This window comes from Ursus americanus, chromosome 2 (genome assembly GCF_024610735.1).
Source record: "Ursus americanus isolate L20-20 chromosome 2, mUrsAme1.1.p, whole genome shotgun sequence".
NCBI classification, from domain to species: Eukaryota; Metazoa; Chordata; class Mammalia; order Carnivora; family Ursidae; genus Ursus; species Ursus americanus.
The window spans coordinates 28,257,331-28,281,502 of record NC_142128.1 but is presented as its reverse complement, the minus strand read 5'-3'; the positions used below and the strand labels follow the sequence as shown (position 1 = coordinate 28,281,502).

The window sequence follows — 24,172 nt, the reverse complement described above, 5'->3', positions numbered from 1 at the left end:
AACAGAACATCAGACCCTTCTGATGTCAGTTAATACCAGCCTTGTCCTCAGAGGCCCAGGCCCCAAACCCGCAGCATCCTTGACCCACCCCTCCTTACCCTCCCCACCCTCCCTACCCTCCCATTCCTCATCTCAGCTGTCAGCACATCTTGTTGCCTTTTTCGTCAAAATGTTTCCAAATCTGCCAGCTTCTCACCACCACCCACCCCCAGCTACCATTCTGGCCGGAGCCATTGTGGATCAGTTCACTCCAGGATTTGAACATTCTTTCCATACTGCTCTCCCTGCTTCCATCCTTGACCCCTAGAGACTCATCTCAACGTAGCAGCCAGTGGGGCTTGTTCCCCCTTCTGCTTGAAATCCTGCAGTGATTCCAGACTTCGCTCGGATAGAAGCCAAAAGGCTTAGGCCTGCAAGAGTTGACAGAATCTGACCCTGTCACCTTTCTGAGCTCCTCACCTGCCACTTTCTGTCTCACTTCACTCCTGCCACACAGATGACTAGACTGCCTCAGGGCCTTTGCCCTTGCATGGAATGCTCCTTTACTTTCGAATATTTGTTCAGATGTCACATTAGGCAGTTTTTCTCTGACTCCCTGCCACTTCCTCGTGCCCGCAGTCCTTCCCTGCACTCCCTCCTCTACCCTTCCCCCCCCCAGCCAATCTAATACATCAGATATTTTACTTATTTTGTTTATTCTCTGTAAACCCCCACCAACAAGTCAAGTCCACAGGAGCGGCATTTTTTGTTTTTGTTTTTGTTTTTGGCCTGTGTTTATTTATGGCCATAATCCTAGCACTTAGAATGGTGCCCAGGACCTAGTAGATGCCCAGTAAATATTTGTGGAAGGAATAAATGACAGGAAGCACTGGCATGGCTTTTGAGCTGGGCTGCAGCCTCTCTCCAGAGGTCTCTAAGGACAGACTAGTCACTGACCTGTCTGGAATGGATACCCAGGGAGACTGAGCCCTCTGGCTTCCACGCTTGACGGCATAGTCTATCTTGGAAGGGTTAGCCCTGAGCCTTGCCCCTCTTTCCCTCTCCCAGGACTCAGTGCCTCAAACATATAGGTTCAGTCAACATTTGAATTCGAGCGTGGGAAGTCCAGATCCAGCCCACTACTGGGCTGGTTTGGCTTTCTTTCACTTAGGGATTACTGTCATTGCTACTATTTACTGATTTTTGAAAGAGTTCACAGAAAAATATGAATTTCTGACTTATGAGAAATCACCAGCTCTGAGAGCAGCAGGGCCTGCATTTGTATGTGGCCGTGGTCAGCTGGGGCTGCCCTTCCCAAAACAGGCCTGCTGCTGGCCCCCGTTTGCCACAATTCCCTCTCCTCTTTGTGGCTTCAATTCTAGAGCCCAGCGTTGGTCGCTTTTTTCCATTGTGCTTTCTCACCTGGTCTGCTTCCTTCACCTGTGGCCAGTTAGTTGCGTGGACGTTGCCTGCCTCGAAGCCCAGGCTTCTGGTGAAGTGCCTGGGGCCCGTCCGACTTGTTAGTTTGATGGTGCAAAGACCCCTGGCTCCATCAAGGTCATGTTGGCTGGTGGGGGCCCTCAGAGACTAATCGCGGCTGCCCGAGGAAGTTGAAGCAAGCATCTTGGTGTGTCTGTTGGCTCTAGATTTTCATGGTGGGATAAGGTCTAGCTTTTATTATCCTATCTTAATGGTTAGTAAAACTCCAGCCCATCAAAACTTGCCTGAACATTTTACAAAAAAAAAAAACGTGCTCAAAAAAGGGATTGGAATAATGACAAGGGGTTGAACATCCTGAGGCGAGGGCTTCCCCCAGCCTGGCGTGGAAACTGGGACAGCGTCTCTTCTGATGGAGGCAGGGAACCTGTACTTAACGCTTGAAGGCTGAGGGTTGGGGCGAGGGAGGGGGCCTTGAGGGAGCCGGTTTAGGGACGGGGTGGTAGGTGTGAAGCACAGTTTGTCAACCTCAGCACTTGGACATTTGGGGCCAGGAAATTCTCTGTTGTGCCCTGTGGGCTGCGCTGCGGTACCCTTGGCCTCTACCCACTGGGCCCCAGCAGCATCTCCCCATGTTGTGATAACACGGATGCCTCCAGACATCGCCACACGTCCCTTGGGTGTTGAAGTCACACAGCCGTTGGTGTGGAGGGATCTGGAGAATACATTGGGGCGAGACTTGCCCGCATCCTTGCATTTTCCCGCGAGATTTTAGGCCGTTGAACTTCTCATGTAATTGGCTTACCAGGGTTGCCTTGGAGAAGCTTAATGAGACCGTAAGGAGGTTAAACTCCACAATTACTTGGAGAAGGAACGTGCTGGCTCTGCCATGCTGTTTCCCACCCGGGCCTGTGTTTCTCGGCGCTTGTCCATTCTGGCTGGAGGGTGTGTGATGACGGAGGTTGGCTTGGAAGCTTCACTCCCTCATTTTAAACTGCCCCAGGAGACGTGGACAGTCACAGAGCTGAGGTTCTGCTGAAGTGTCCCCTCAGCTTAACTGTGGGATTCGTGCCCTGGTCAAGGTTGCCAAGTCCTGGAAAATGGGTCTAGATGACTGGGGAGGTGGTAATGGACGTTTTATGGGGCTTTTCCCTTTCCTCTCTGAGAGTCTCAGTCTACCTTTTATTGGCCTCCTTGATTGGGGGAGTCCTCCTCTTTGGAGAGCATTTATTTATTTTTCCCAGTACGAAGAGCTTCAGAGTGCTCTTTAAAAACACTGGATTTGATCGCTTGTTCTTGCCACAGCCGTTTCTTACTCATTTAGTCAGTCTTTTGTGAAGTGAGCATCTATTATGTTCTAGACCCTGGGAATGCAGCCATGAACGAGGTAGATGAGGGGCATGTGCTCATGGAGCTTACATTAGGAATGACCAAGACAATTTTGGGCAGTAGGAAGTGCCACAGAGACATTAACTGGGAGGAACTGGGGGTGGGGTACCAGCTGTGATAGAGGGATATTCAGGCACAGCCTTTCAGAGGAAGTAACATTTGACCTGTGATCTGCATGGCGAAGCTGGCCGTGAAAGGACTAGGGGAAGGAAGTATTAGGTAGCGACAACCACAAGTGCAAAGGCCCTGGGGTGCCTGGAGTGGTCAAAGTATCACAGAGTTTAACTCAAAGGAACTACAGAGCCCATCTCATAAAAATCTTGCCTGCAGCATTCTGCAGAAATGCATAAAGTGCTAATAAAACGGCTTGTGGTAATAAGGGCCTGAAAATTCCAAAGAGGAAGCTTGGCGAGGACATAGAGCCGTACTTGCAGAGGCCTGGGCTTCTGATCCATTTATGTTGGAATGAGTCTCAGGTTTTCACAATTAAATTCAGAGCATACTTTTTTTGTGTGTGAGTCTCATCTGTTACTGAACCAGAGCTGAAAACCCTTCAGGGTCAGATCAAGTTGGGATTCCCCACTCCCCAGCTGCCCATGATTCTCTTCCAATGGCATTTCATGACTGGTTGAGATGACTTCCTTTAAATTGCTAGGAAACTCTTCTTTTAAAACTAGATGTTGAGGGGTGCCTGGCTGGCTGAGTCAGAAGAGCATGCGACTCTTGATCTCAGGGTTGTGAGTTCGAGCCCCCATTGGGGGTAGAGATTACTTAAAAAATAATAGAGTCTTAAAAACAACCAACTAGATATTGATATGATCTGGCTGATTGCATGAAGATCTTGCGTGGTAACTATTTGGATTGTGGTATCATTTTAAAAAAGGCGAATGGTCTAGGAGAATACAGAAGGAAAGTAAACGTTTTGAGTACACCCCCCTTCCCTCTTTTCCCAGAGGTACCTCTGATGATAGTTTCTTGGGTATCCTTCTAGAAAAATGCCAGGCATATGCAAATATGTATGAAGGGGTGAGAGGGTACATATATCTTTTTTTCCTCCCTAGGTGGGTTCATAGTCTTTTTTTTTTTTATTTTAAAGATCTTATTTATTTGACAGAAAGAGAGCACAGGTAGGCAGAGCGGCAGGGAGAGGGAGAAGCAGGCTCTCTGCTGAGCAGGGAGCCCAACGAGGGGCTCCATCCCAGGCCCCCAGGACCATGACCTGAGCTGAAGGCAGCCATCTAACCAACTGAGCCACCCAGGTGCCCCAGATGGGTTCATATTCTAAATAATGTTCTGTATTTTGCTCCCTACACTTAAAAACCGAGGTTGATTTTTTTTTTTCCTACGTTAAGTCCATGCAAATCGAAAGAAAAAGGAAATAACACTTGTTTACAAGCGACATTCTTCTGTGACTGTGCCTTACATTTACCTCAGTCCTACCTTGGCTGCTGTTGGCGTTGGTTCCAGAAATTTGGCAGGATACAGTGCTGTCTGGAGCATTGCTGGGTACTCATTTTTGCATAGGTCTGCAGGTTGACGTAAATGACTCAGCAGAATAAGTTCCTCCTTGAGGAAAGTCTGGGTTCACAGATCTGTGCTTTGAAAATTTGATAGCTCTGAGTGGCTGGTGGTTGCTGTCCACTAATGGACCCACCAGCATTTATGAAGCACCTGTTGTGTTCCTGGCCTTTGAGGCAAGAGTAAGCAAGCTGGAAATTGACCAGGTTCACGTTGCTTCCCTGAATCAGAGAGGATTTTTGTTTGGCTGAGTTAAACCTTGTATTCCAGGGAGTTCTGGCTGGAGAGTGCTTGGTTTTGCTCCCATTTTAAAAAGATAGGGTTCAGTGTTAAGCATTCTTTGTCTTCGCTGTCATTTCAAAAGAGCTTTGACATGAACAATTTAACAGCATGTGAAGTTTTACTCAGAATCCCATCCTGCTAATGCAGCTCGATTTAACTTTTTTTACACATAAACCTTCTGGCTTCATCCGTTGTCTTACTTACAAAAGCAACACTCCTTGTTAAAGAATAAACATCACAGGGAGAGTTGTTTTATTATTTACTTATTTATCTATTTTTTTAAGTAGGCCCCTCGCCCAGTGTGGGGCTTGAACTCATGACCCTGAGATCAGGCGTCACAGGCACTACTCACTGAGCCAGCCAGCCGCCCCCATCACAGAGATTCTTAAAAGTAGTGTTAACCTGATGCTCCCTGGAGCTACCCAGAAACCGAGGTCGTCTTCCAGTCTTTTCTGGGATCATAGAAATGTTCACAAACATAAATGTGTTTAAATAAAAGGGGTTATGTTAAAATCATTGCTCTGTTTTTTTATTTTTACTGAACATGTGATTCATGTCAATACATAGAATCTCACTATTTGCATAATAATTTTTCTGTGATATGTGACACGGTCTTTAATACAACATAACTTAATGAGGAACAGCTCAGAGGATCATAGGGGAATGGAGGGAAAAGGAATGGGAAGAAAGCAGAGAGGGAGACAAACCATGAGAGACTCTGGACTCCCGGAAACAAACTGAGGGTTGCTGAAAGGGAGAGGGATTGGGGGGTGACTGGGTGACAGGCATTAAGGAGGCCACGTGATGGGATGAGCACTGGGTGTTATATGCAGGTAATGAATCATTGAACACTACATCAGAAACTAACGATGTACTCTATGTTGGCTGATTGAATTTATATAAAAAACACATAACTTATTTATAATTCTTTGATATTCCAAGTTATAGATTTGTTATAATTAACTCGGTGTTTTTCCCTATTAATAACTGCCACTTGCATTATTTCCCGGTTTTCGTTCCTGTGAACGAAAGCGTCCTCATATATAGGTCAAAATTGTGTAAAATTTTTTTTAGTAGGTATTCGCTGGTTATTTTCCAGAAAGGAGAATGTAGCCAGTTCATTGCCGCTGACAATGAATGAGAATTCCCGTTTCTCTGCATCTTCCCAAGCCCTGGGCATCATTGAATTTGTTAATTCGATGGATTAAAAAAAAAATCTTACTTTCACCTGCATTTCTCTTTCGGTTAGAAACTGAGCGTCCCTGCAACCTATTTCCTGGTGTTATGTGTGTTCTTTTCTGTGCGTCTGTTTTCTGTGTCTTTTCTGCTCATCTTTCCACTGGTTTGCCTTTTTCCTATTAAATTGGGAGGAGCTCTTGATATATTGGGAATCTTGCCCCTATGTCTGTCATGAGTGTCCCAGATATTTTTCCACAAGCCACCGTTTGTTTACTGGCGTGTTAACATCTGATTCTTGTGCAGATTTGTGTGTGGTTAGCAAGGGTGTGCTGGACAGGGCAGGACCATTTTCAATCTTCCTGTTTTTTCATTTACTGGTGTAAGAATTTTCCCACGTTCCCATAAAACTTTCTAAATTATACAGTGTCGCAGCAATAGGTCCTTGTATTGGTGGACTGTAATTTACATAATTATTACCTGTGGTTTGACATTTAGATTGCTGTCTCTCCTTTCTTTCTTTTAAAGAAAACATTATGAGTATCACGTGGAGAATGCCTGTTGCCTTAGTTCTGAGAGCGTATTCTCAGGAGTGGAGTGAGTATCTCAGAACACTTGAAACGATTCCGCTCTAGCTCGAGCTTTTTTTTTTTTTTTTTTTTTTTTTTTTTAAAAGGGTTGGCTTACTTCACCATTCTAGCACGGTCTAAGGATACCCATTATTATGGTTGTTTTTATTACCGTGGGCAGATGATGGGTGCGTATTAGTAACAGCGTCTTCTCTGGTCCCTCCAGTTAGCCTTAGAGGCTCGAGACCAGTGGCCCCGAGGAAAGTTGGAGCTGCTGGTTGCTGGGAAGGTGACCTGGCAGTTCTAATTTGGTTAGATTATCTAGGAGCCCTTTGATGAGGCATCTTCCTCAAGATCATTAAGTCACTAACGAGGCCAGGGAGAAAAGACATATGGTAGATTAGACTCTGTCTGAGGACTGCTGTTACAGCATCTTGGGACGCTCTTATCTTTTTTTCTCCCACGGAGATCTCTGGGGTCTGGGTGGGCCACGCCACACTCGGTGTTGGCGTCCGCTGGCTCTCCTCCAGTTCACTTGCATACTTGGCGGGGGTAGGAGCTGGAGAAAGGGCTCAGCCCTGAGTCAGACCCTCTTTATTTTCAAAGGGGCCACAGGGAGGGATGAGCATTGGTCGCTGAAGGCCGGGGGCTGCCTAGACCAGAAGGTACAGCTCCACAGAAACCCAGGGAGGTAGATGGCTGGGGTCAAGAGGCCAGATTCAGGAGCTCGGGTTTGCACGTCGGTCCTACCGCTTCCCAGCATGTGATCCTGGGCTAGTTACTTAACTTCTGGGAGCCTGGGTTGACTCACCCATAAAGGGGAGGATCATGGTGATGTTGCATGTGTTACACAGTAGGAAGGAAGAGGTGAGGCGTAGAGGGTGCTTAGCAGAGCTCGAGCAAATGCTGCCTGTGGTTCTGGAGGAGGCTGGACCGTAGGGGACAGTGCTGGATATTCGGGGGCAGTGGAGAGGGCATTTCGGGTGTCATGATTCTCTTCTGGTGTATTATCTCCTTGCAACCCCTGGTCCCATGCAGGCCTTGGCAGAGTTGGAAAAGAGCCCAGTCTGACCGCAGGGATTCAGACACCTGTCCCCAGCATCTGAGACAATTCAGGTTAATTGGCCCAGTTGTTGCGGAGTGTCTGTGGTGGTGTTCCTGGGTGTCTGTGGTGTTTTCCGGGTCTGGGTGAGGCATACCCGGGTATCAGGTATCAGCTCTGAAATTGGGCTGATGTGTGGAGAAATTCATTTTCCCCATTGTTTTCTTTGTAGTTCAGAAGTAAGAAGACTTGCTGAAGTATTTAAACGGATGGCATACAAGTGAAGTTGTGACAATTCTGAGAGCCACTGACATTTGCGTACTTGGAAAGTTCCTGGTTTTCTGTTACCATAAACATGGGAGTGATTGAATTATTTATTTATTTATTTATTTATTTATTTATTTATTTATTTATTTATTAAAAATATTTATTTATTTGACAGAGATAGAGACAGCCAGCGAGAGAGGGAACACAAGCAGGGGGAGTGGGAGAGGAAGAAGCAGGCTCATAGCGGAGGAGCCTGATGTGGGGCTCGATCCCATAACGCCGGGATCACGCCCTGAGCCTAAGGCAGACGCTTAACCACTGTGCCACCCAGGCGCCCCTGAATTATTTAAAGGAACTTTTTCTTGGACTCTCTTCTTGGTCTGATATCATAAGAGATACAGTATATGAAACCTTACAGGACGAGTGTATTAAAAAGTGAAAATCCTCTATGATGACACTTTTCTGGAGATAATGTCTTATTGACAGATTGGCGTTTTAACTTTCAAATCAGCTGTTTTCTCCCCTTATGCTAAATAGATAATATCTTTTAAAAATAAGGATGGGATCCTGTAAAAACATATTCTTCATTTTTTTTTAAAGATTTTATTTATATATTTGGCAGAGAGAGAGCCAAAAAGCACAAGCAGAGGGAATGGCAAGGGAGAAGGAGAAGCAGGCTTCCCGCTGAGCTGGGAGCCCGACATGGGGCTCGATCCCAGGCCCCCGGGATCATGATCTGAGCCGAAGGCAGATGCTTACCCTCCGAGCCACCCAGGCACCCCTGTTCTTCTTTTTTTTTTTGGTTTTCACTTACTAATGCATCTTGGATATGACCCACTTTTAATTAACATCTTTACTTGATGAAATGTCAACATCAACCTAATTAAGCAGTTTGCTAATAATTGTTCCCTCTCGAGGCAGTTGGTCATAGCCTTGTTGTTTTAGCCTCTGCACAGGCAGCTCCTGGGAAAATGGGAAGCAAGTCTTGAGTGGGTGGGTGTTGGAGGGGCATGTCACGGACCCCCTTGCAGGAGACGGAACCTCTGAGGTTCAGTGCTTATGGTACTGGGCACTCACCCATGTCCTGTCCCCAGTCGGTGGTCTCTGAGGATTTCCTGAATAGTCTTGCCCTGGGCTTGACCACCTCCACTTACAGGGTAGACAAGGGAAAGTGAGCATTTGGTTTTCTGCCTTTTTAGGTGGAATAGGGAGTTGGGAGAGGCTGCCACGTATGTAATTACGTAATACTTTCCTTTAAACCAATTCACTTTTTCTTTTAAACCTAAATCAGTGTATCCCAGACACAGTTGTCTATCACTTTAGAACACATGCGAAGTCAAAGGGTGGCCATATTCATGTGTTTACCGAATAACTAATAACGAGGTTGTTACTGAAATGAAAAAAGAGGGTATTGTGCAAACTGCCCAGATCTGAGGCTCTCAGCACTCAGTGATTCTGCCCCCGGGGGACATTTGTTTTAGGTCGTCACAACCGGAAGGAGGGTACTCCTGGCATCCAGTGGGTAGATGCTGCTGTTACACAAGGCCCAGGGAAGTTCCCCCCGCCCCCCCCCCCCCCAACGACAACAAAGTTAGGAGGGCCCACATTTCACCGATGCTGAGCTGGAGAAGTCCTTGCCTGGATTCAGGCCACAGGCTGTGGCGTTCTGGGTCATGTCATGGTTTGCTAGCTGGCTAACTCTCTGTGCACTTCTGTCTTTTCTGGGTGACTGGTGACCGTGTATGTGTGACACCGTATACAGCTAGCCGTGGCCAGCTAGTGGTTTTCAGGCCTGTCCCCACACCTGATGTCAGAGCTCCAGTAAACCCGTGTAGTAGTTTACAAGCGGATATGAATTCAGGATACTGTTGCTCACCCCCCACCCCCACCCCGAGGACCATACGGACACTGGGGAGAAGGGAGCATATGGACCCTGAAGTGGTTGAAATTCTTAACCCTTTTGCCAGGCACGTCCTACCCGACTGCGGGTTTCAGAAAGCACGCTGTGTTTGCAGAGAGGGTTTCTCTGTCTCTCTCTTTTTTTTAAAGATTTTGTTTATTTAGTTGAGAGAGAAAGAGAGCACAAGCCAGGGGCGGGGGAGAGGCAAAGGGAGAAACAGACCCCCCCCCCCCCCCGAGCGAGGAGCCCGATGTGGGCCTTGATCCCAGGACCCCAGGATCATGACCTGAGCTAAAGGCAGACGCTTCACCGACTGAGCCACCAAGGTGCTCCGAGAGGATTTCTCCTGTGGGGCCAGGCAGACACCATGGCCTGTTGGTGACCATGCCCATTGGAAAGGGCTGTACTTTGTCAACTGGGAGATTTTATTGCCTCCGCTCTGCCTGGCTTTGGCAAAAACAGCCTGGCCTGGGGAAGGAACAGTTGGAGACAAGCAGGCAGCTGGCAGGGGGATGTGGTCGGATGTGCCATTGGCAGCTCTGCCCCAGCTGGCCTGGTCAGGTAGCTTGACAATTACCGCCCCCCCCCCCCTTGAAGTTAATTGCCCTGTTATGGAGCAGTAGTGAGGAGGTGGGGCCGGGGTGATGATGACTGTCTCTCAGGGCAGTTTTTCATTTTCCCTTCTTGATTCTGGGAACTTAGGAAAAAGCCTCTTGCTGTCCCTAAAGGTGAATTCGATGAGAAAAGCGTCTGGGCTGTCCTGCATTTCATCGACTCCAAAAGGCCGGCAGCTGTGACACGCATCCCACTTTCAGAGATGCCGTGCTATGCAAAAATGGCCAGTAGAAGGTGGTAGGATGCACGGATTGGGAGGAACCGGTGTCAGAGGAAAATGCGAAGAAACATGGGATTTATTTATTATTTATTTCTTTATTTATTTTATCTTATTTTATTTATTTATTTATTTTAAGATTTTATTTATTAATTTGACAGAGAGAAACAGCCAGTGAGAGAGGGAACACAAGCAGGGGGAGTGGGAGAGGAAGAAGCAGGCTTCCAGCGGAGGAGCCTGATGTGGGGCTCGATCCCAGACCGCCGGGATCACGCCCTGAGCCAAAGGCAGACGCTTAACGACTGCGCCACCCAGGCGCCCCTCTTTATTTATTTTAGAAAGGATTTATTTGTTTGAGAGAGAGCACAAGCAGGGGGAGGGGCAGAGAGAGAGGAAGAAGCAGACACCCCACTGAGCAGGGACCCTGATGCGAGGCTCGATCCCAGGACCCTGAGATCATGAGCTGAGCTGAAGCCCGACGCTTCACTGACTGAGCCACCCAGGCACCCCCCACACAACGTCGGTTTTACAATCGATGCATTATAACAGCTTCCAGTCCCTCCCTCCCTTCTTCCCACTACTGTGAATCCTTTTATTGCCTTAGGTCTGATGCTGGAAATCCACCCCTGGTGAGTGACACATGCGGCCTCCTTGTCTCACGTAGACCACAGTTGTGAACATGCTCAGAGGGACATAAGAGTCCAGGTTGCCAGTGTAGCTTCCGTTCAGATCCCGGTTCTGCTGCTTGCTGGCTGTGTGACCTTGAACAAGTCACTTGACCTCTCTGTGCTTGGGTTTTCTCATGTGCAGAATGGGGATGATAGCAGTGCCTACCTCACAGAGTTGTAAACTTAAAAGAGTTCAAGTGTGACCAGTGCACTAGCCCCATTTCTAGGGGTGTTACTGTCACTCCTCATCCCTTGTCATTGTTGAAATTGTCATCATCCTCAGTACACAGCAGTCCCTTGCTCTGGTCCAAAGGGGAGTCTCAGGATCCTGGAGGATGCTGAGATGGGGAAGTACCGGGCGGTGACGTGGGTCTAGGTTGTGTCTCGTCCCCCCCTCCCCCCCACCGTCAGCCTCTGTTAACTTCTGCTTCTCTGGGTAACACGGCCTTCTTGGCTCAAGTCAGGAAACCTTTGGACTCTGTGCCTCAGTTTCTTTGTAACATGGAGAACAGTAATAATACCTGTGTCATCAGAGGTTTGTTTTAGGGATTAGACAAGATGAGGCATGCACAGTGCTGTGATCTGTGCCTGGGCTGGGGAAGGCTTTGCTATGACGGTATCTAAACCTTTCTAGCAAAAAAAGCCACCCCCTTCCCCTTCCTCCTTAAGCACCGTTTCCTTGATCGGAGCCCTCCCCTAACCCCGCACCCGGCTTTTAGGCAGTCCTTACTTGTAGATGATGTCTCTGCCCTAGTTCTTAGTCTAGAGCGTGGACCCCAGGGGCCGGTGCCTGCCCCTTGCTACTGATGGCCTCTGCAGGGCTGGGAGTGGCTCCTCGCTTTGGTTTGTGACTACTGGGTCATTTTCGACAGGATCCTCTTTTGCTTTGCTCTCCCCTGCCTGGGAGCTTCCTGGTTTTGGCTGTGAAAGGGCCAGCGTGTCTAGATTGCTCCTTTTCTTGCTCTTGGAGTTATTTCCTTTGGACCTGTGCCCATAACTGGCCTTGTTGGGTTTCAGGCCGGACGGAGTCTCTGGCTTTTCTTTGCATGTTTCCGGGTTGCCCTTCAGATAGATTTATTCACTCCTCCTTCTGCTTGTCCAACACGTATTGAATGAGCACCTGCTGTGTGCAGGCTAATTGGTCCTGCTTTGGGGAGAGTCCAGGTAGGAGGGAAAGAGACACTTGGAACTCCACAGGGAAAATAGTTGGGAGCGTAGACTTCTAGAGCATGTGCCAAGTGCCAGGGAATGTTCTAGATGCTTTATGAGTGTGGGGTTTTCATCCCGACAGTAAATAACCTATGGAGAAGGGACTGGGGTTATTCCCATCCTATGGATGGGGAAACAGAGGTGAAGTCACCCAGAGTTTGGCTGGGAACCCCTGCCCTGTGCTATAGGAACAGAAACACGGGGGTTGCTGCAGGAAATAACACGTTTGGGTCTTGGTGAATAATGGCGGAGATGGGCACTTTAGATGGGTGAGGCCTCTGCACCAGCTGGCATCTGAAGCCGCCGTGGAGGGATGAGAAGGAGCTGACCACGCGGGGGCATTCCAGGCCCAGGACAGAGCTGGTGGGAAGAAGCCGGGTGAGATAGAAGAGCAGTGAGAGACCTTCCCGGCCAGAGCATCAGAGGCTGGGGGAGGGTGTCATGGGCTGCCGTGGGGGCACAACTGTGCCTTGCAGGGCTACGTTAAGACTGATAACCTAGTTAGTATTAACTAACCCTTCTGGTGCTCTTGAGTCCCAGGCCCTCTTTGAAATGCTTTCCATTGAACCCTCAAAACAGCCTTAAAAAGTTGGTGGACTATTGTCCCCATTTTACAGGTGGGGCACCCAAGGCCCAGGAAGGTTGTGTACCTTGTTGAAGGTCCCACTGTTCCTCTGTAGCAGAGCTGGGACAGAACCGTGGCTGTTTGGCCCAGAGTCCGGGCTCTTAGGCGTGGCACTGTCCTGGCACCGAGATGGGAGTGTCCCTAGTGGCCTGTTTTAAAATAGCCATTGTGGGTGCTTCCAGGTCAGCGGCGGGACAGAAGGACTCCGGGGTGGGCCAGAGTGGAGTCTTTTCCAGCAGGCTGTGCCAAATGACTCTGGCCCAGGCTCTTGGGTGGCTTCGGCATTGTGGCACATGGCGTTCTGAGCTGTCGTGACCGCAGTAGCAGTAACAATGTGGTAGAGGTGGCAGAGGTGAACTCGGCCCCCGGCGGTTACACCGTCCCCCAGCACACAGGGTTCACAGTCAGGTAAGAGGTGGGTGACCAAAAGTCAGAGAGGTGGAGTGACTTCCTCAAGGGCACACAGCCAGGAAGGACTGTGCGAGGTCTTGAACCCGGGCGTCGGCACCAAAGCCAGAGCTCCCGACTACCGCCTGCGACGTCCGTCTCCCCCCTGCTGCGACGCAGTCTGGCACGGACAGGGAGCACGCAGCTGGGATTTCCGCTTAGAACAGAGAGACCGTGGCGTAGGGAGGAGGGCGAGCTCGGATGCTCTGGGCCAGGGGGCCGGGGCGTCTCGGGGGACTTTTGGAGGAAGACAGTGGCTTTCCCAGTTTCCTGTTTTGGGTTGTTCTGGAGAGAAGGGACTGAGAAGAGGGAGCCAGAAACTTAGCTCTCGGTTTCACAATGCTCAGGCGCTTTTGCAACGTATGGGTGATGCAGCACTTTCCTGGTGGGAATCCCAACAGGAGCTTCGGTTTTCCTTTGCTTAACTCGCTCAGGCCCTGGCCTGTCCTCCTGGCCCTGTGTGTCACCCGATCCCCTCCTGGTGCTTTGTTCTGCTTGTTGATGGGCATACACACCCGAAGCTTGTCCAGCGACCGTCTTGGATCCTGCTCTGCGATCCCCTTAGAACGCTGTTGCCCCGTCTCCACAATGGCACATGTTGGCATGTTTGCGGCCCTTAGGTTTTGCCTACTTCGGGAAACCTGCCCTGAGCTCCTAAGTGGAAACGATGACAGTGACAGCCGCTAATAGGTCACCAAGTGCCCATCTCTTGTCCCCTGCTTGACTTCTCAGGGAAGCAGGACTTGCAGTGGTGAGCCAGCCTGCCTGTGTTAATTTCCACTCCTTCCACTTCCAGGCTGTGCCACCTTGGGCAAGTTGCTTTCCCTCTCTGTGCCTTGGCTGCTTTCTCTGCAAGATGGGAACATCCCACTGGGGGATGAAAATGAAATCATATAATGTAGATTTAATCCTCATGGTGATTCTGAGAAGCAGGTGTTGTCCCTGCTGTGAGGACAAGGAACCTGAGTTTTCTTCCCCTTTGCTAGGTGAAGTAACCCCTCTGTCTGTTCTGGGGATCTCTTGTCATTTATGTGTAACTTTTCAGTGACCCTTGGTACTTTTAAAATCTTTCGTTACACTTATTGAGGTACTCATCCTACCTCCTGTACCAGATTCTAAGCTTCTTGAGGGCAGGATACAAAGGTAGATGTCGTGGCTCCACTCCTATTACAAAGCAGGGCTCAGTAAATGTGTTAAGTGAGTGGACAGGCAGATGGATGGTCTTTGGACTCACTAGGTATTGGTGGAAGGAGTGGGGCTGTATAGAAAAACTATTAGGACAGTGGGTCTCAGGGCCCCTGAGTGCCTCAGTTGGTTAAGCGTCTGCCTTCATCTCAGGTCATGATCTTGAGGTCCTGGGATCGAGCCCCGCAACGGGCTCCCTGCTCAGTGGGGAGTCTCCTTCTGCCTCTCCCTCTGCTGCTCCCCCCGCTTGTGCTCGCTCTCTCTCTCTTGCTCATTCTCTCAAATAAACAAAAAAAGAAAAAAAAAAAGACAATGGGTCTCAACTGGAGTGATTTTGCCCCCCCCCCCCATGGAGACATGGACATTTCTAGAGACATTTTTGTTGTCATGACTCGGAGTGGGGAGGAAGCTACTGGCATCTGGGGGGGTAGAGGCCAGGGGTGCTGCCGGACATTCCACCATGCACAGGACAGCCTCACAACGGAATTGTCTGGCTTCAGATGTTAACTGTGCCAAGGGTGAGAAATCTCGGGTTAAGGGGGCATGTAATCTAGTTACAAGCAACATAGCAATGGGAAAAGACATTGCATTCACATTTATTTATTTTTTTTAACAAGTGCAAACGAGCCCTGTCGAGATGATGTATCTTCTTACCGAGGTGATGAAGTGGGGCCGGTGTGTCCTTACTAGTTTGTTTTTAAGAGGGGGAACGTTAGGTTCCAAAGACAGCATATGGGAGGTGAGAATTCACATAGTTAAATTGACCCTGGGTCTTATTCATCTTTTTTTTTTTTTTTAAACCGCTTTGTTGAGATACAGTTCACAGACAATATGAGTCATGCATTTGAAGTACATAGTTTGGTGGTTTCTGCGTAGTCACAGAGCGGGGCATCCGTCACCGCACTTGATCTTGGGACCTTACTTGTCTTTGTGTCCTTCAGCCCTGGCCGGCCGTGTGCCTGGTGTGATGGTCACAAATGTTGGCCGCATCTAATTTATCATTTGGGGAGACTCTGGTGTGTCTGGTCTCTAGCTTTCCCAGGTGCTTCTGAGTGCCTGCCATGTGCCAGAAGCTGCGGTAGGTGGGAGGTGAACAATCCAGGCCCACCACCTGGGCATTCACTGCCTCTGTCGAGTTGACAGCCCAAGGGGAGGGCAAGAGAGGGGGAAAAATCATGTTCGAGGTAAACAGTGTCAGGTCAGGTCATATGAAATTCCTGACCTTCAATGATGTTTGACCTATGGCCAGGGTTGGCAGACGTTTTCTGGAAGGAGTCAGGTGGTGAATAGTTTAGGCTTTGCGGGCAGGGTGAAATCAAGTGACCGCACTTGGCAGCAGGCAAATCATCTCTTTTACATTTTGTATTTAGAAATGTGAAACCCGTTCCTAGTTTGGGGGACAAAACAGGCATAGGGTCAGATGTGGTGCATGGGCTGTAGTCTGCCAACTCCTGACCTATGCAAATGGCATTTGCATGAATTTTGTTAGGCACGTGTATTATACATAATGTATTACATACTGTATTGTATATTCGGTAATATACGTAGAATTAAAGTATTAAGATAGCATGTAAAATATCAAGTACTATCTGAAAGACGTATTTAATGACTGTATGTGAGTGCTCTACCATAAATGTGTGGAGCTCCATGAGGTGGTTAAATGAGGGATTGAATGTGCTTGATGGGGGTGGGGAGGGGGCAGGCCTCCCTGAGGAAGGGCTGCTTCTGTTGAGGCCCGAAGGCTGCCTCTGAGTTGAAGCCAGGGCAATGAGTGGGAAAGGGCTCCAGGCAGGGAGAACAGATTGTGCAAAGGTCCTGAGGCATAGAATGGTCCAAGAGCAGCAAGTGAGGCGCTTCAGGCAGAGCATCAGGATTGGGTTACAGTTTAAAGCTATCCCTTTTGCTGCGGGAGGGGAGGCCGGCGACCGGTTAGGAGCCTGGTTAGTAACCCGGGTAACCCAAAAGATATTTGCCAGGTGTGGAATGGATTGAATGAATCCCCTATCTTCTAGTGGTGCACCACTTTTTACTTTGATTATTTCATATTCATAAAAGGACTTCGTGTTTATCAAAGAGATACCAGAGTGGTTAGGTTATATTCAAGCAAATCCATGTGCTGTCGTTTCCCTGATGATTTCTCTACTATCCACTGTTGGAACCAGTAACATCTGATAGAAATAGAAGGCAGGCCATGTGTGGGGTTCTAATTGGTTGCCACATTAAAAAAAAAAGTACAAAGCAGGTAAAGTGATTTTAATGATTATTTGTAAAGATTTATTATTTGAGAGAGAGAGCATGTATGAGCAGGGACAGAGGCAGAGGGAGAGAATCTCAAGCAGATGCCCCACTGAGCGTGGAGCCCGACACGGGGCTCAATCCCATGACCCATGAGATCATGACCCGAGCTGAAACCAAGAGTCAGACATTCAACCTACTGGTGCCGGGTGTCTGATATATTTTATTTAACTCCATATAGGCAATATGTTAGCATTTCAACGTGTAATTTATGAGATATTTTGTGGGGTTTTTTTTTTTCCATGCTAAGTCTTTTAGATCCAGCGTGTGTTATAGCCCTTCTCTGTTTGGTCTAGCCTCATTTCAACTGCTCAGTAGCCCAGTGAGGGAGTTAGTATATTGGACGCTATAGGTTTAGATGGTTTCTGTTATTTTGTTAAAAATCAAACATTATATAATAATATTTGTAGAACTGGGGGCGCCTGGGTGGCTCTGGTTAAGTGTCTGCTTTCAGCTCAGGTCGCGATCTGAGGGTCCTGGGGTCGAGCCCCGCCTTGGGCTCCCTGCTCAGTGGGGAGCCTGCTTCTCCTTCTCCCTCTGCTGCTCCCCCTGCTCATGCTCTCTCGCTCGCTCTGTCAAATAAATAAATAAAATCTTAAAAAATAATATTTGTAGAGCTATAAGCCACAAGGAATGCATACTCCTGCATTTAGTGATTTTTTTTTTTTTTTGCCCAGCTTTATTGAGATGTTGACTTACCACATCTGTAAAGTTCAGGTGTATGATGTGATGATTTGATAAATGTGTATACTGTGGAGTGATTATACAGTAAGGTTAGTCAGCACCTCCGTTCCCTCACATTATTACCCTTTCCCCCCTATTTAGTGGTGATAATTTTTAAGATCTACTCTCAAAACAGCTTTCGAGTATATAATAAGTATTGTTAACTATTATCACCATGTTGTATGTTAGATCCCAGAGCTCATTCATCTTATAATTCCAGGTTTTTACCCTTTGACCAACGTGTCCCTGTCTCCCCCACCCCCAGCCCCTGGCAAGCACCATTCTCTGTTTCTAGGAGTCCAGCTTTTTAATTTTTTAAATTTTTATTTGTTATCTATTTTTAAAGGTTTTATTTATTTATTTGAGAGAGAAGGAGAACACACGTGGGGCGGGGCAGAAGGGGGAGGGAGAGGAAGAGAACCTCAAGCAGACTCGCCCCCTGAGCATGGAGCCCCACGTGGGACTCGATCTCGTGACTCTGAGATCATGACCTGAGCCAACACCAAGAGTCGCTGCTCAACTCACTGAGCCCACCAGGCACCCCTTTATTTTATTTTTTAAAGTGTATTTTAAAAAAAATAATCTCTATGCCCAGCGTGGGGCTCAAACTCAGGAGACCCCGAGATCAAGAGTTGCATGCCCCACCAACAGAGCCAGCCAGGTGCCCGGGGTTTTGGCCTTTCTCTGTTTGGCTTACTTCACTTAGCGAAAAGCCCTCACGGTCCACCCGTGTCGTCAGCCACGGCAGGATGCCCTTATCGGTTAGCGCTGGGATGATACCCCATCGGGTCTGCACACACCCCATTTCCTTTATCCCTCCATCGGCCAGCGGGCGCCACGGTGGTTCCCGTATCTTGGCTGCTGGGAGCCATGCGGCAGGGAACGTGGGGGTGCACATCGCTCTCCGGGATCGGGATTCCGTTTCCTTCCGATACACTTCGTGACATTGTACAGACTGGATTCCCACAGGGATGGCCGGGCCAGCCTTCATCACCGCTTTTATGATTCTCATTGTGTATCTCGGGGTTATCAAGCTTAACCCGCACCACCTTGCTTTCCGCCTGCAAGGCTTTAGTAGCGATTAAGTGAAGCTGTTGACCTTCGGGTCAGGCTTTCTGTGTTTTCTTCAGCTTGAGGAGTAATTTCTAAGGGGATTCCTCCCATCATTGTTTGGAATAGCCAAAGATTGGCAGCAACCCAAGCGGTGGGCAGTAGGGGCCTGGGTAAATAGACGGTGTCCCGCCCATTCCGCGGGGGAGTGGGGATGCTTCCAGAGGAAGGTAAGAAGTGAGGACAAGGCCAGCCTCCAAGATCATTTTTTTTTAAGTGAAAACATCAAGATACAGTCATCGGATTTGGTGTAAACCTCTTGGGTAAAGAAATGGAAAAATAAGACTATGTAGTTGTATTTGCCTAAAGAATTCCAGAAGAGTACTCAGGAAACTCAGATGTGGTTGGGTTTGTATGTGGGAACGGGATGCCCGGGACCCTGCAGGGGGAGAGGGAGGCAAGAGTAACTTTTTACTATTTGACACACACACACGCAAATATACACATATATTTGTACACACGCATATATTTAAATTGGAGTCTCATTCTGCCTTCTAAAATCAATTTTAAAAGAAGTTGATATTTTCTGTTATTTCTAGCTCCTGCCATTTATAAACTTGTTTTCTTTTTTTAAGATTTTATTTGTTTATTAGAGCACAAGCAGGGGGAGCAGCAGGGAGAGGGAGAAGCACACTCCCTGCTGAGCAGGGAGCCGGGTGTAGGGCTCCATCCCAGGACCCTGGGATTAGGACCTGAGCTGAAGGGCAGCCACTTAACCAACTGAGCCACCCAGGCGCCCCTGCTCCTGCCATTTAATGACATTTCCAAAGCACCTTCCCTGTGGGGGAGGCAGGGATTGTCCTTTAGAAAGTGCCCTGGGCCTTGGGCGAGCAGAACCCTTGATGAGCAGAGCAAGTGCTGTGGGGCTGGGTTAATTCAGGGCAGGGCTAGGGCAGGGTGCAGTGGGGCCACAATGGCCAGGGGTATGGAGGCTTGAAGGAGCGTCAGCTCGGTGAGGGCACAGCCAGCCCTGGCCTCTGGCTGGCTCCCTCCACACTGTTTGCTGGGTGCGATACCATGCACACACTGCATGTTAAAATGATAATATTTTGCATGTAACTCATGAAAATGTGGCAGGGACATAGGAAGAGGTAGATCTGGAAGTAATCCCAATAACAGCCGTGACATTTATTGAGCGCCTGCTGTATGCTCCGGCCTGTACTTAATTGTGTGCTTATTTGCTTCATTCCATTGGTATCCCCACTTTACAGCTGCGGAAACTGAGCTTGGTTGCTTGCCCAGTGACACGTGGTGAGAAGCCGAAACTCTTCCAGATAAGGGGCGTGTTTGGGGAGTATGGATTCTAATCTTGATGGGGGGAATCTGTTAAATGGGGTTTCTCAGCCCCAGTACTGTTGCTCTTTAGGGCTGACCACCTCCCTGTGGGGGGCTGTCCTTGCGGTATCATGTTTGGCAGCATCCCTGTCTGGCTTCTGCCTGCAGAATGCCCACACTGTAAGTTCCATCCCAGCAGTGACACCAGAAATGTCTCAACATTGTCAGACGTTCTGTGCGGGAAAACTTGTGGAGGCAAGTTTGCAGAGAACCAGTCTCTGGAAAAAATAAATCAGATGAAGGCATGAAATCCATGGTCCCCACGTCACTCAGAGTGAAAGTTAAAAATGCCTGTAATGGCCTGTGAGTCCTGCATAGTCTGTCCCTCCCTGTCCCTTGCCTTCCTCCCTGACTTCATTTCCCATTAATGTTAGGTATATTGCATCTCTTTCGTTGTTGCAAAATACCAGATGTGTTCCTACCACAGGACCTTTGCACTTGCTGTTTCCTGTGGGTTTTCCCCCCCAAAATGGTCTTTTGGCTTACTCCCTGGTTTCTTAAGTGTGTTACTAAAAGACCCCTTCAGTAAGGTCTTGCCACTTCTCTGTGTCCTTTTGTCATAACACACATACACACACATGCACACATATACGTGCATGTGTGTATATTTATACATGCTATATGTATGTATTTTATATGTGTATATTTTTTCCTTTTCTCTTGTTTATTCTGTGTCCTCTTACAAGGCTGTCAGCTCCAGGAGGGCAGGCCCTTTGCCCTGCTGTTCACAGCTAGGTCCTCTGCAGCTGGAAACAGTGCTCAGTAAACGGATGAATGCTGTGTGTCCTGTGTCCCCAGACTGCTGTGTCCCCAGATCTGTTCCTCTGGCTGGCACACGCCTGACCCCTCTCCTGTCCCTGTAATGGGATCAAATGGAGGATTTCGTGAAGCTCCAGAGTCTGATCAGAGGAGAGGAAGTGGCTGGGGACAAAGTCAGCAGAAACGGTCAGGGCCGGATGGAGACCATGAGGGCAGGTGTGTGCTTCGTAGGGAGGGGCCCATCATGGGGAGAGTTGGGGTCAAGGGAGGTTGGAGCACGCTGCCTGCTGCTGTTGACATTTGGACACCTGTGACAGGCAGCCATGGCTCTGTGTTCTGCTTGGCTGTCAGTCCTTCTAAGACAGGAGTTGTGGCTTGGCAGGTAACCCCCCGTCCCTGTCTTGCTAAGATGTTTTGTTCTGCACCTTGGGTGTCAGGGTTCAGTGAGGATTTGGGGCTCTTGTTTGTACAGGGCCATGCCCTGCCTTCCTGGGGGCTGGGGGTAAGGTCTGGATGTGGCCCTTCCACCCCCCCCACCTCCCCTTAATATTTCTGGGCTTTATTCTTAGCTCTGGTGAGTCAGAGGCTGAGGAAAGGCCGCAGCTCAGCCCAGCAGCAGGCACGGGCCATCGTAGCCCCCGTGACGCTGGCACCTTCTGCCCTTCTCCCCCCACACACCACCATGGGCTGCACCGGCCTCTCGCGGTGCAGCCTTAGACCTCCCAGTCTCTCTGGCCTGTGCCGGGGAAAGCGGAGGCCCCATGCCATCTCTGTAAACAGAATTCATGTCCAGAAGCCCAACAGGCCCTGACCGACTGACCTGACTACCGGCTCCCCTGCGCTCCTTTTCTCTGCCTGCTTCTGCTTCCGAGCTGTCCCTTTGCCGGGTACCTTGCCCTCGGATTGGTTCTGAATATGGCTCTGTAAGCGACCAGTCACCTCACCTCTGCTCCTCAAAGACGGGGTTCATTGCTTAGTTGTGTCCCACAGATTTCCTTCTGTGCCTTTGCTGGGGCCCTGAAGCCGGCCTGTCTGGGTTTGAATCCAGGGCCCACCCATGTGCCTTCCGGCAAGTCTTCTTGCCTCTGTGCGCCTCTGTGTCCCTCTCTGTAAAATGGGGACGATGCGGGACCTGCCTCATAGGGCGTGGCTCTGACCACGAAACAGAGCGATGGACGTTCAAGCAGACACATGGGCGCCTGGATGGCTCAGTCGGGTAAGCGTCCGACTTGATCTCAGCTCAGTTCTTGATCTCAGAGTCGTGAGTTCAAGCTCCACGTTGGGCTCCACGCTGGATGTGGAGCCTAGTTAAAAAAAAAGAAAAAGGCAGCAGCACAGTGCCTGGCTCCTTGTCCGTGCTTTGTACAGGCTTCTGTCCTAGTCGCGCTCTGATCAGCCTGAGTTGTGGCCCCATGGGTTCGCCCTGGCTTCGTGGCAGACCCCAGCCTGAGCTGCCCAGAGCTGATGGGACATCTCTGTGCAAGCTAAGGCCTTGACCCTGCTGTCTGCCCTGCAGATTCCGTATTAGATGTATTTGCAGATGAAGGACACCAGGGCCAGAGAGCTTAGCTAATTTTCTGAAGGTCAAGGGGGCAAAAGTGAGTGTTGGTGGCTGGATTCAAACTGAGGCCCTCCGACTCCAGGGCCCTAGGCTTTGTTGCTCTTGCTTGTATTCATCTTACTTATTCCCTCCTTCCCCTCTGCATTTTTGAAAAGGTGGATACGCACACCTCTTCTCCCCTGTGCCTTTGCCCCTGCCGCCCCTCTGCCTTGGACATGCCCCCCCCCATCTTTGCTCACTTGGCTCTTTCTGATGCTTGCACTCTGCTCTGCCGATATGTCACCTTCCCGGACCCTCACCTTGCTACTTGCTGTCCCGACAGCCTTTCCTTTCCTGTATAGCGAACAGTGCTCTTTGCAGTTATGAGTTGTGACCTTCTGTCTTTGTAGGAGTCTCAAGGGGGCAGGGACCATGTCTGATTTATCCCCACATTCCCCTGATTAGTCCAGAGCTTGGCACTGAGTAGGTACTCAATAAATACTTGTTGTGTGATGGAGAGAATGAATGAATGAATGAATGAATGAATGAATGAATGAATGAATGAGTGAATGAAAAGAAAGAAAGGAAGCAAGCTAGCAACCAACCAACCAAAACCTGTTTTTATTGGTTTCTTGGCCAGGAACTGAACCTGGAACCTTTTGGGTCATGTTTAATCCTCCTGCTTGTTCTGTAATAGCTGGGTTCTAGAACTAGTCTCATTTCACAGGTAAAGAAACTGAGGCCTGGTGGGGCCGCTGCTTTAGGGTGGTAGGGGCAATTTTTGCCTCCCCAGGGGCTATTTGGCAATGTCTGGAGACATTTTTGATAGTCACAGCTGGCCGTGTATGTTGCTTGCAGGTTATGGGACCTGAGTTTCTGTGAAATGGGTTTATAGCACCTGCCTCCTCAAGTTGTTTGTGAGGATTCAATGGGATGTGTGCTTACTGGCATCTCTTGGACAGAGGTCAGAGACGCTGCTTAACATCTTCTGATGCACGGGCTAGCCCCCTCAAATCAAAGAATTTTCTGGCTGCAAATACCAGTAGTGCCAAGGTTGAGAAACCCAGGTTTCAGGCTCAGATCTGTGACGAGGTGGAAACTGGAACCTAGACTCTCCAACCTTGTGTTCTTTTTTTTTTTTTTTTTTTAAGATTTTATTTACTTATTCAACAGAGATAGAGACAGCCAGCGAGAGAGGGAACACAAGCAGGGGGAGTGGGAGAGGAAGAAGCAGGCTCATAGCGGAGGAGCCTGATGTGGGGCTCGATCCCATAACGCCGGGATCACGCCCTGAGCCGAAGGCAGATGCTTAACCGCTGTGCCACCCAGGCGCCCCCCAACCTTGTGTTCTTTTTTTTTTTTTTAAAGATTTTATTTATTTATTCGACAGAGATAGAGACAGCCAGCGAGAGAGGGAACACAAGCAGGGGGAGTGGGAGAGGAAGAAGGCAGGCTCCCAGCAGAGGAGCCTGATGTGGGGCTCGATCCCATATTGCCGGGATCACGCCCTGAGCCGAAGGCAGACGCTTAACCGCTGTGCCACCCAGGCGCCCCCCAACCTTGTGTTCTTAACCATCCCCTCGCATTGCGCCCGTTGGAGAGGTGGGGGCAGTTGTAGCATATTTCCATGTCTGGGTCAAAACATTGCTTCTCCATTCTGCACAGATGCACTTGGACTCCCTAAGGCCTGAGGACGTGTAGTTGATGCCCTGCCTCAAAGAATGTCACCTTCCAGGCTGGCTCAGGCTGGGCGGTGAGGCTGTGGCCGTTGCAAATCCGCTAGAGTTCCAAGCACCTGGCTGAGAGGCGGTGCAGCCTGGGAGGTTAGGGCTCACTGTCAGCCTCTGTGGGTTCAAAGCCTGGCTTTGCCTCCTTCCGGCTTTGT

General features: G+C 49.2%; 1 protein-coding gene across 6 annotated transcripts in view; it reads left to right on the top strand.

Moving 5' to 3' along the window:
• The window catches only part of ABCC1 (ATP binding cassette subfamily C member 1 (ABCC1 blood group)), a 129,653-nt gene that overhangs the window by 3,930 nt on the left and 101,551 nt on the right, over nt 1-24,172 (top strand). The window contains exon 1 of one of the 6 annotated variants that reach the window (XM_087870260.1): nt 13,056-13,301. The exons of the other annotated variants lie outside the window; for them this stretch is intronic. The gene's annotated coding sequence lies outside the window, so the exon portion shown is untranslated. Of the gene's footprint in view, nt 1-13,055; nt 13,302-24,172 lie in introns of those variants that run through there. 6 annotated transcript variants of the gene reach the window in all.